The sequence below is a fragment of the Salvelinus alpinus genome, chromosome 9 (assembly GCF_045679555.1).
Source record: "Salvelinus alpinus chromosome 9, SLU_Salpinus.1, whole genome shotgun sequence".
NCBI classification, from domain to species: domain Eukaryota; kingdom Metazoa; phylum Chordata; class Actinopteri; order Salmoniformes; family Salmonidae; genus Salvelinus; species Salvelinus alpinus.
This window is the reverse complement of record NC_092094.1, coordinates 38,837,831-38,850,416: the sequence shown is the minus strand read 5'-3', so window position 1 is coordinate 38,850,416 and position 12,586 is coordinate 38,837,831. Positions and strand designations below refer to the sequence as shown.

The 12,586-nt window shown below is 45.4% G+C and overlaps 1 protein-coding gene and 1 long non-coding RNA gene across 7 annotated transcripts in view; both read left to right on the top strand.

Moving 5' to 3' along the window:
- The window catches only part of LOC139530103 (uncharacterized), a 428,447-nt gene that overhangs the window by 274,000 nt on the left and 141,861 nt on the right, over positions 1–12,586 (top strand). The window lies entirely within an intron of this gene.
- Positions 1–12,586, top strand: part of LOC139584793 (zinc finger protein 423-like) — a 142,265-nt gene that overhangs the window by 38,412 nt on the left and 91,267 nt on the right. The window lies entirely within an intron of this gene.

Below are 12,586 nucleotides of genomic sequence, written 5' to 3'. Positions count from 1 at the left end.
TCACAATATATTTTAGATTCTTCAAAGTAGCCAGCCTTTGCTTTGATGACAGCTTTGCACACTCTTGGCACTCTCTCAACCAGCTTCACCTGGAATGCTTTTCCTACAGTCTTGAAGGAGGTACCACATGCTGAGCACTTGTTGGCTGCTTTTCCTTCAGTCTGCGGTCCAACTCATCCCAAACCATCTCAATTGGGTTGAGGTCAGGTGATTTGTGGAGGCCAGGTCATCTGATGCAGCACTCCATCACTCTCTTTCATGGTAAAATCGCCCTTGCACAGCCTGGAGGTGTGTTGGGTCATTGTCCGGTTGAAAAACAAATGATAGTCCCACTAAGCGCAAAACAGATGGGATGGCGTATTGCTGCGGTAGCCATGCTGGTTGTGTGTCTTGAATTCTAAATAAATCAGACAGTGTCACCAGCAAAGCACCTCCACACCATCACACCTCCTCCTCCATGCTTCATGGTGGCAACCACACATGCGGAGATCATCCGTTTACCTACTCTGCGCCTCAAAAAGACATGGCAGTTGGAACCAAAAATCTCAAATTTGGACTCATCAGACCAAAGGACAGATTTCCACCAGTCTAATGTCCATTGCTTGTGTGTCTTGGCCCATGCAAGTCTCTTCTTCTTATTGGTGTCCTTTAGTAGTGGTTTATTTGCAGCAATTCAACCATGAAGGCCTTATCCACACAGTCTCCTTTGAACAGTTGATGCTGAGATGTGTCTGTTACTTGAACTCTGTGAAACATTTATTTGGGCTGCAATTTCTGAGGCTGGTAACTCTAATGAACTTATCCTCTGCAGCAGAGGTACCACTGGGCCTTCCTTTCCTGTGGCGGTCCTCATGAGAGACAGTTTCATCATAGCTCTTGATGGTTTTTGTGACTGCGCTTCAAGAAATTTTAAAAGTTCTTGACATTTTCCAGATTGACTGACTTTCATGTCAGTCATAATGGACTGTTGTTTCTCTTTGCTTATTTGAGCTGTTCTTGCCATAATATGGACTTGGTCTATTACCAAATAGGGCTATCTTCTGTATACCACTCCTACCTTGTCACATCACAACTGATTGGCTCAAATGCGAGAAGGAGAAGGAAAAAAATTCCACAAATGAACTTTTAACAAGGCACACCTGTTAATTGAAATGCATTCCAGGTGACTACCTCATGAAGCTGGTTAAGAGAATACAAGAGTGTGCAAAGCTGTCATCAAGGAAAAGGGTGGCTACTTTGAAGAACCTCAAATAGGAAATCTATTTTGATTTGTTTAACACTTTTTTTCCCTTTTTTTTCTTTTTTTGTGATGTCTTCACTCTTATTCTACAATGTATAAAATATATATTTTATTTTGGTTACTACATGATTCCGTATGTATTATTTCATATTTTTGATGTCTTCACTATTATTCTACGATGTAGAAAATAGTAAAAATAAAGAGAAACCCTTGAATTAGTAGGTGTGACCAAACTTTTGACTGGTACTGTGTAAGAATTGTAATAACCAGGAAATGGCAGAGAAATGTCTTGATAGTGCATCTTTAAATGGTAGCATATCAAATAACTTTTCCCCATAGTCTTTATATTGTTGAATTGTAGGAAATGTGTACAGTAAATGCTGGGTGGACTCCAATCACGGGTAGCTAAAGCCTGCAGTTTTCAGAATAAGGAGGTGTGTGAATACGTACTCATTGCCATGATAGACTGGATTGAATCGGGCCCTGTGTCTGTGTCCTTATGTGACTGTCTGACTGGGTATGTTTTGGTATGTATATCCAGTGTTGTACCTTTTGACCCATTAGTTTCATTCCATTCAGACCTTGGTGTACTAGAGGTTTGTAGACTAAACAAGTGAGATATGTGAGCACATTTACATTTATATTTCACATCAAGCCTTAGACACGTGATTGGTTCTGACTGGCTAAGGCCCCCCCCACTCTCCGGGCTCCTATTGCTGTTGGCTGTAGTCATACGCCACTAACACCAGTGTTGCTTAGTGTTCCTAAGGGACAGACTTGTTTTAAAGCTAACACAGGTCACACAATAGGAGTTATTAGGAGCGTTGGAATTAATGGAAGGCTCCAGGGCCCCCTGCAGGGGCATCTGGTTCCAGATTAATCAAGGCTCCTTAATGACCGCAAAAACGATCGACAGAGCCACTCAAGCTCCTAACATAACAGCCCTTAGCACGATTTTGTGTGTGTGTGTGCGTTTGATAGGGGAGGGGGAGTCATGTTGGGGACTATGGGGGGCTTAGTGTGAGTTCAGAGAGGGAGCATGGCCTGAGCTCACACAGGGTAGGTGTATGACTATGAGTGACCCAGGGGTTGGTTGGACATTAGATACTTAACGTTTACGTGTTGTGTTGCGTACACCCTAATGCTGAACGACACTGGATGACCCAGAACTGAGACGTGTCTCACACTGATGTTCCTCTTTGGCGACTGCCTCCCTGCCTCCTGTCAGAGTGAAGGCTGGGAGATGTGATTTCAGCTCAGAGTCAAGGGAGAACTACATGTTGCTGAGTGAAGAGAGAGTGGAAGAAAAGAAGGAAAGAAAGAAATGAAATAAAACATACGGTCCCCAGGGAGTGAGTGGTGGAGATTGCAGAATAATCCCAGGCTTCGACTGGTGGCTGGTATTCCCCCCGGACCTCAGCTTTAATATTATTATTGAAAAGAACGGTAAATTAAAAAACATTCACTGACGAATCCTTTTAAGTTCTCTGTGGCACCCCTGGGATTCTGCCTTGTGCTGCCTCCGTCCCTCTATCTGTTGGGGATAAACACACGCCACCACTCTGTGTGCGTGTGTGTGTGCGTGTGTGTGTGTGTGTGTGTGTGTGTGCGCTTACACATGCTTACTTGATTAGGGATTCACAGAATCGGAGGCCATCTTGGTATTGGTGGTAGTCAGAGCTGGGAGGCCATCTTGTGGAGATGGAAGTAGACTAGAGGATGGGTCCCAGGTGTTTAGACAAGTGGCAGGTAATTCAGCCACTCGGCAGCAGGTTCATAAAGTGGCTCCATTAATTTCCTATTTCTCTGAGTACATGTGAGTCTGGGAGGCCATACTGTCTGCAGGGGGACTGAGCACAGGCATAATGGTCTGGGAGGCCATACTGTCTGCAGGGGGACTGAGCACAGGCATAATGGTCTGGGAGGCTATACTGTCTGCAGGGGGACTGAGCACAGGCATAATGGTCTGGGAGGCCATACTGTCTGCAGGGGGGGACTGAGCACAGGCATAATGGTCTGGGAGGCCATACTGTCTGCAGGGGGACTGAGCACAGGCATAATGGTCTGGGAGGCCATACTGTCTGCAGGGGGACTGAGCACAGGCATAATGGTCTGGGAGGCCATACTGTCTGCAGGGGGACTGAGCACAGGCATAATGGTCTGGGAGGCCATACTGTCTGCAGGGGGACTGAGCACAGGCATAATGGTCTGGGAGGCTATACTGTCTGCAGGGGGACTGAGCACAGGCATAATGGTCTGGGAGGCTATACTGTCTGCAGGGGGACTGAGCACAGGCATAATGGTCTGGGAGGCCATACTGTCTGCAGGGGGACTGAGCACAGGCATAATGGTCTGGGAGGCTATACTGTCTGCAGGGGGACTGAGCACAGGCATAATGGTCTGGGAGGCCATACTGTCTGCAGGGGGACTGAGCACAGGCATAATGGTCTGGGAGGCCATACTGTCTGCAGGGGGACTGAGCACAGGCATAATGGTCTGGGAGGCTATACTGTCTGCAGGGGGACTGAGCACAGGCATAATGGTCTGGGAGGCCATACTGTCTGCAGGGGGACTGAGCACAGGCATAATGGTCTGGGAGGCTATACTGTCTGCAGGGGGACTGAGCACAGGCATAATGTCATGGAGTAATTCCATTCCACGGCTGACATAAGCCAGTGTGACCGGTGAATTTCACCTGAAATCCTGTAATATCCCCCTGCGTGCTGCATGCTGGTCTCTCACTCCATGGCCCACACAGACCTGCTCTACAGACCTGCTCTACAGACCTGCTCAACAGACCTGCTCTGCCTGGGCGTATCTGAGAGAAGCTGTAACTCTAGACTGTGTCTGTGTATCAGGGCTGTGTTGGTAGGGGCCTGGTGGGCCAGAGCTTTGTTTGGGCAGCCTGTTGAGCTGAAGGGCTGCTCTGCTCCCTCCACCGCCTCACCCAAAACTCCTTTTCAACACGTGGTTTCTCTGCCTGCCCCCTCCACCCTCTGAGCCCTAATGGGGTAATAGTCTCCCCTGATCTGACCCCCGTCTCTTTCTCGTGCGCTCTCTCTCTCATCTTTTTCTGCTAATAAGAGTCCCAACAGGCCACATTAGATTTTATGTTTTAGTTTTCATCCCTGAAATATTCTTATGACCAATAGGCCACCCAGTGTACAGAAGCCCTGTGATCAGCCAGACTATGAGCTGCTCTTAGCATACTCTGGCTGCCAGTCTAGTCTAGTCCAGGGCTGGGCCTTTATAGAGGAAAACTCACTGCAATACATCCTTCCTCCTGCTGCTGTTGACTCTGCATGGAGAGGCCATGTTTGTGTTGGCTGTGTGGAAGCGGTGTGTTTGTTAGCTGTGTGGAAGCGGTGTGTTTGTGTTAGCTGTGTGGAAGCGGTGTGTTTGTGTTAGCTGTGTGGAAGCGGTGTGTTTGTGTTAGCTGTGTGGAAGCGGTGTGTTTGTGTTAGCTGTGTGGAAGCGGTGTGTTTGTGTTAGCTGTGTGGAAGCGGTGTGTTTGTGTTAGCTGTGTGGAAGCGGTGTGTTTGTGTTAGCTGTGTGGAAGCGGTGTGTTTGTTAGAGGATGTCTATTTCCTTGACATAGGCCTGTGTAGTGTTTTTTCTATTTAATTTAGTTTGTGTTTTTTGTGTGTACGTCTGTGTTTCTGTGGAACATGGAGTGGTGTGTGTGTGTGTGTGTCAGAGAGACCGATACTAGAGGTTGATCTGTGCATGCGTGCCGTTGTGTGGGAAGAGTCTGTGGAGAGTCTCAACAGGATAAGAAATCTGTAGCACTGGCTCCCTGAGGAGAGCTTGGAAAAAACCTAGAGATCAAATGGAGATCAACATTCGTTGCTCCGCTGCCCTGCGACCGGTCAAGGTTGGGCTCTGGCTGTGAGAACCCCTCCATCTGCATCCCCCTTCTCCCCCGCGGCACTGCACAGATGACCCCCCCCCCCCGCCCCTGCCCGCCTGGCAGGGTTGGAGCTGAGTGCCGGGGGGTGGGTTAGGAGGAGGTGTGGGCCCCGGGGTTAAGACACCACAGGCACCATCACAGAACCAGTGGGCCAGCCTGAGCCAATGGGACCATTCAGACCCCCCCCCCCCCCCTCCCTCAAGCCTGAACGGGCTCGTCCTCCACTCCATTCTGTGGGGTCCCTGTGTTTATGCTGCAATCCTCTGTTTAGTTTGGCTGGTTTATATATAGCAGACTGCCCCCCATCTCATACACACACACCTCTGCTCTTCAACCCATGTGGCATAGCAGCGGGAAAGTGGGGGGCAGAGAGTTAGCACATTGACATACACACACACACACACACAGAATTGTCCAGGGTATCTATGCAGTAAATGAGGATAATACGGCAAGATACTGGGAGAGGGAGAGTTTCGAGGTAGGCAGTGACGGGTCTGCTGGTGCTGAACAGTGGAGCTCTGTGGGTGGGTGAGAGAGTTGTCAGTCAGGAGAGGGGGGTGGTGCTTCAGCCTGTCAGATACAAATAGGAGGTGAGCACTAGTTAACCCGCCTTCAGGAGACTGAAAAGAGCTGTTAGGAGCGCGGGGGAGAGAGAGAGAGAGTGTATGTGTGAGAGAGGGGGGTTACAGACTCGGCAGTTAGAAAGCACTGTATTACTCACACCCTCACCTCAGAAAGAGCGAGGGAGGACGAGAGAGTGAGCGAGAGAGAGGGGACTGGGAGAAGGACACTTTCAGCATCCTTCTAACAACACGGCAGTTGATGTATAGCTATTTTCCTCTTACAGATACACATCTGGTCTCATACATACAAATGCAAACATGCATACATTCTAAGACATAAGGCTATTGCAAGTGCTAGCATACTGGTGTTTACTTGTGTGTGTTCATGCAGGACATGAAGCACAGGCTGTGTGTGTTTGGTAGAGGGTAAGGGTGTTGGGACATTTAGGTCGAGCTCCGGCATGCCCCGTATGCCCTCTGTCTGCCTGGCACGGTCACCCATGAGACGAGGAGACCGGAATCTGACTCTCACTACTGCTCCATTTCACTCTCTCCCTTTTTTCTCTCTCTCTCGCTCTCCCTCTAAGATCATATCATTTCTCCTCCTCAATTTCTCTCTATCTCTGGGTGCAGCTGTGCTCTCTTTCCTCAGCAGGTGGGCATGGTGTTGGAGCCCCCAGCCTGCCTGCCAGGGAATCTGTCTAGAAAGAGAGGGGGAGGGAGAAAGGAGAGGGTAGAGTGTCTGTTTAAGGCTGGAGTCCCTGGGTGATTGGATGTCTCTAGGGTGCCCCGTGCCCCCCTCGCCCCAGGTTCCCAACGCCATGAATACATTTCCATTCTCCTTCCTGCCTGTCGTCATGGTGGCAGCTGGATCCGACACGAGGACAGGGCTCTTATTAAAGCCACAGATCACTTTCCTCAACCGAGAGGGAGGGAGAAAGACAAGGAGAATGAGAGTGGTTGAGGGAGATGGAGCGAAAGAGAAGGCGAGGGTGGTTGAGGGAGGGAGAGTAGTAGTGAGAGACTAGTGAGAAGAGGTTGGGATGAGAGAGGCCTGCAACCTGAGGCAAAATCACCAGACAGCTCCTTTCTTTACACACTGTGTGTGTGTACACACCATATGGTACTGTTTGTGTGTGGTTTTGTCTGTTTCTGTCTATTAAGTAAAATCTATTTTGATTCGAGTGTGTTTGACAGCGTAAACACATTGGACTGTGGGTATATCACATCTTATTGGTGTTAGCTGGGTTTTGCTGCTTTCTCTGTCTCTCCCTCCGTTTCCTTCTTTCTCCCTCCCGCGCTCCTTCCCTCCCTCCCTCTGCTCGGAGCCCGAGGGTGGCCTGAAGATTCCTCCACTAAGCCCTTGGCACAGATACAAATGCAGTCACAGCTGGTTGTAAACTCAGGTTTTCCAGGGAGAGCAAGAGCCCTGCCTCTATAGGAGAGGAGGATTGAGAGGAGGGAAGGGGGGCACAGCGTGCAGAGAGCGGGAGAAGTGGGGGTGAGGCGGAGGAGGGTTGTTGTTCATCACAGGGTTCATTTTTCACAAAGTTCTCTCTCCCTCTTCCTCCCTCCATTTATTCCCCTCCCTCGTTCTGTCTTTCTATTCCTCTTCTATCGTTCCGTCCCTCTCTTTCTTCTTCACTTTCTCTTTCTCTCTCTCTTCCAGCCTACTTTCCTCTCCCTGTTATAAAATATGGATGGTACCCGTTTTGGGCGCGGAGTGCTGAGAGCCTCTGGCAGAGTGCGGTGCTCTGTCTCTGAAAAGACTCGGCTTGTGCATGCACCTAAACAGCAATCTGTCAACATGTCAGCAACACATGTTTTGTAAAAAAAATAGAAAAAAAAGCTTCCAGAGGGAGTAATGGCTCCCACCAGAGCCCCGAAAATGCTTTGAATTCAGCAGATTTCTATTGCAGGGGGACTCCCCTGGGGTGTTTTTTTTTACAATGCCTGCATTTCATACATTTGAGCCAAAGACCCCTGGGGGCGTCCTTTCATAATGCCTGAAAATGTAGGGTTATATTGTGTGCAGTTCCCCATGGGGCCTTTATTAATACCTGAATTCTGAGGGACTGGAAATTACATAGGGGCTCTGCGGGGGCCTGCGCTCGCACCAGGAAGGGAGAAAAACTCTGTGGGGACGTTTTCTCTTCCCTTTCCTTCTCTTCTCCTCTTCATTTTTTTGTACTTCATGCAAGAGTGAAAAAGGAGAATTTGCCGAAGGACACAAAAAGTGTGTGTGTGTGTGTGTGTGTTGGCGCTAGCCTTCTTGTATTCAGCTTGTTGCTTGAAGGCAAAAAATCGTACGATTAAAAATGTAACTTCCCCCTCTATTCTTGTGTGCCGTCATGTTCAGCTCGCAGTCTGAAGAGCAGATAGTAAATATTTGTGCTGTCTGTGTGTTCCCAGGAAAAAAGCCTTAATCTGGTGGAATATCCACACTGAGTTTTTTCAGGGTCTTAGGAAGAGGGGGAGAAAAGAGGACTGCATGTGTTTCCATACATTCATTTGTATTCCCGTGCTACAGGGTTTTGGTGTACATTTCTCAGATATTTACACGTCAAATGCTGTCTGAAAACAGACACTTTTCAGGACATTTAAAACCTCTTAGTGATCCCTTCCCGCGCCAATCCCGTTAACTTCTCTAGGGTATGTGGGACGCTAGTGTCCCACCTTCGTCAACAGCCAGTGAAACTGCAGGGCGCCAAATTCAAAACAACAGAAATCCCATAATTTAAATTCCTCAAACATACAAGTATTTTGCACCATTTTAAAGATACAGTTGTTGTAAATCCAGCCACAGTGTTCCGATTTCAAAAAGGTTTTACGACGAAAGCACACCAAACGATTATGTTAGGTCAGAGCCAAGTCACAGAAAAAGACAGCCATTTTTCCAGCCAAGGAGAGGAGTAACAAAAAGCAGAAATAGAGATAAAATTTATCACTAACCTTTGATGATCTTCATCAGATGACACTCATAGGACTTCATGTTACACAATACATGTATGTTTTATTCGGTAAAGTTCATATTTATATCCAAAAATCTGAGTTTAGTCGTGACGCTACTGTCTCACTTGGCCAAAATCCAGAGAAAATGCAGAGTGCCAAATTCAAATAATTACTATAAAAATCAAACTTTCATTAAATCACACGGCAAGTTAAAGCTACACCAAATTAAAGCTACACTGGTTGTGAATCCAGCCAACATGTCAGAATTCAAATAGGCTTTTCGGCGAAAGCAAACGATGCTATTATCTGAGGATAGCACCATAGTAAACAAAGAGAGAGAAGCATATTTCAACCCTGCAGGCGCGACACAAAACGCAGAAATAAAAATATAATTCATGCCTTACCTTTGACGAGCTTCTGTTGTTGGCACTTCAATATGTCCCATAAACATCACAAATGGTCCTTTTGTTCGATTAATTCCATCGATATATATCCAAAATGTCCATTTATTTGGCGCGTTTGATCCAGAAAAACACCGGTTCCAACTTGTGAAACTTGACTACAAAATATCTCAAAGGTTACCTGTAAACTTTGCCAAAACATTTCAAACTACTTTTGTAATACAACTTTAGGTATTTTTTACGTAAATAATCGATAGAATTGAAGACGGGATGATCTGTGTTCAATACAGGATTAAAACAAACTGTAGCTAGCCTTCTGATCATGCGCCTCTAACAAACAGGACACTTCGAGTGACCCTCGTTCAAGATGGCCGTACTTCTTCATTACACAAAGGAATAACCTCAACCAATTTCTAAAGACTGTTGACATCCAGTGGAAGTGGTAGGAACTGCAAGAAGGTCCCTTAGAAATCTGGATTCCCAATGAAAATCCATTGTAAAGAGAGTGACCTCAAAAAAAAGAAATCTGAATGGTTTGTCCTCGGGGTTTCGCCTGCTAAATAGGTTCTGTTATACTCACAGACATGATTCAAACAGTTTTAGAAACTTCAGAGTGTTTTCTATCCAAATCTACTAATAATATGCATATCTTATCTTCTGGGGATGAGTAGCTGGCAGTTTAATTTGGGCATGCTTTTCATACAAAATTCCGAATGCTGCCCCCTACCCTAGAGAAGTTAACGGGATTGATTTGACAACACCCAGTGAAATTGCAGGGCGCCAAATTCAAACAGAAATCTCATAATTAAATTTCCTCAAACATAGAAGTATTATACACCATTTTAAAGATAAACGTCTTGTTAATCCAACCACAGTGTCCGATTACAAAAAGGCTTTACGGCGAAAGCATACCATGCGATTATGTTAGGTCAGCGCCTAGTCACAAAAAAACATACAGCCATTTTCCAGCCAAAGAGAGGAGTCACAAAAAGCAGAAATAGAGATAAAATTAATCACTAACCTTTGATGATCTTCATCAGATGGCACTCATAGGACTTCATGTTACACAATACATGTATGTTTTGTTCGATAAAGTTCATATTTATATCCAAAAATCTCAGTTTACATTGACGCGTTATGTTCAGTAATGTTTTGCCTCCAAAACATCCGGTAAATTTGCAGAGAGCCACGTCAATTTACAGAAATACTCATCATAAACTTTGATGAAAGATACAAGTGTTATACATAGGATTAAAGATAAACTTCTCCTTAAAAACATCCATGTTTTGCCATCAACAAACATACATATTTAAGTTATTTTAAATACATTTTCTTTGTACATTGAGTACATTGAGGAGAGTTACTGATTTCAATACATGTAAAAAAAAAAATATATATACCTGCCGTGTAGTTCTGGGCTGATCCCTCACCTTCCTCATGATCATTGATGCCCCACGAGGTGAAATCTTGCATGGAGCCCCAGACCGAGGGTGATTGACCGTCATCTTGAACTTCTTCCATTTTCTAATAATTGCGCCAACAGTTGTTTTTCTTCTCACCAAGCTGCTTGCCTATTGTCCTGTAGCCCATCCCAGCCTTGTGCAGGTCTACAATTTTATCCCTGATGTCCTTACACAGCTCTCTGGTCTTGGCCATTGTGGAGAGGTTGGAATCTGTTTGATTGAGTGTGTGGACAGGTGTCTTTTATACAGGTAACGAGTTCAAACAGGTGCAGTTAATACAGGTAATGAGTGGAGAACAGGAGGGCTTCTTAAAGAAAAACTAACAGGTCTGTGAGAGCCGGAATTCTTACTGGTTGGTAGGTGATCAAATACTTATGTCATGCAATAAAATGCAAATTAATTATTTAAAAATCATACAATGTGATTTTCTGGATTTTTTTTTTAGATTCCGTCTCTCACAGTTGAAGTGTACCTATGATAAAAATGACAGACCTCTACATGCTTTGTAAGTAGGAAAACCTGCAAAATCGGCAGTGTATCAAATACTTGTTCTCCCCACTGTATATATACACTGCCGTTCAAAAGTTTGGGGTCACTTAAAAATGTCCTTGTTTTTGAAAGAAAAGCAAAAAAATTGTTACATTAAAATAACATCAAATTGATCAGAAATACAATGTAGACATTGTTAATGTTGTAAATGACTATTGTAACTGGAAACGACTGATTTTTAATGGAATATCTACATAGGCCCATTATCAGCAACCATCACTCCTGGGTTCCAATGGCACGTTGTGTTCGCTAATCCAAGTTTATTATTTTAAAAGGCTAATTGATCATTAGAAAACCCTTTTGCAATTATGTTACCACAGCTGAAAACTGTTGTGCTTATTAAATAAGCAATAAAACTGGCCTTCTTTAGACTAGTTGAGTATCTGGAGCATCAGCATTTGTGGGTTTGATTACAGGCTCAAAATGGCCAGAAACAAAGTACTTTCTTCTGAAATTCGTCAGTCTATTCTTATTCTGAGAAATGAAGGCTATTTCATGCGAGAAATTGCCAAGAAACTGAAGATCTTGTACAACACTGTACTACACCCTTCACAGAACAGCGCAAACTGGCCCTAACCAGAATAGAAAGAGGAGTGGGAGGCCCCGGTGCACAACTGCGCAAGAGGACAAGTACATTAGTGTCTAGTTTGAGAAAAGAATGCCTCACAAGTCCTTAACTGGCAGCTTCATTAAATAGTACCCGTAAAACACCAGTCTCAACGTCAACAGTGAAGAGGCGACTCCGGGATGCTGGCCTTCTAGGCAGAGTTGCAAAGAGAAAGCCATATCTCAGACTGGCCAATAAAAATAAAAGATTAAGGTGGGCAAAATAACACAAACACTGGACAGAGGAAGTTTAGAAAAAAGTGTTATGGACAGACGAATCTAAGTTTGAGGTGTTCGGATCACAAAGAAGAGCATTCGTGAGATGCAGAAAAACATTTAAGATACTGGAGGAGTGCTTGATGCCATCTGTCAAACATGGTGGAGGTAATGTGATGATCTGGGGGTGCTTTGGTGGTGGTAAAGTGGGAGATTTGTACAGGGGAAAAGGGATCTTGAAGAAGGAAGGCCATCACTCCATTTTGGAATGCCATGCCATACCCTGTGGACGGCGCTTAATTGGAGCCAATTTCCTCCTACAACAGGACAATGACCCACAGCACAGCTCCAAACTATGCAATAACTGTTTAGGGAAGAAGCAGTCAGCTAGTATTCTGTCAATAATGGAGTGGCCAGCACAGTCACTGGATCTCAACCCTATTGAGCTGTTGTGGGAGCAGTTTGATCGTATGGTACGTAAGAAGTGCCCATCAAGCTAATCCAATTTGTGGAAGGTGCTTCAGGAAGCATGGGGTGAAATCTCTTCAGATTACCTCAACAAATTAGCTGGCTGGCTAAAACCGGCACTTTTACTGAAACGTTGATTAATGTGCACTGTCCCTGTAAAAAATAAAATCAACTCAAACTCAAATTGACAACTAGAATGACAAAGGTCTGCAAGGCTG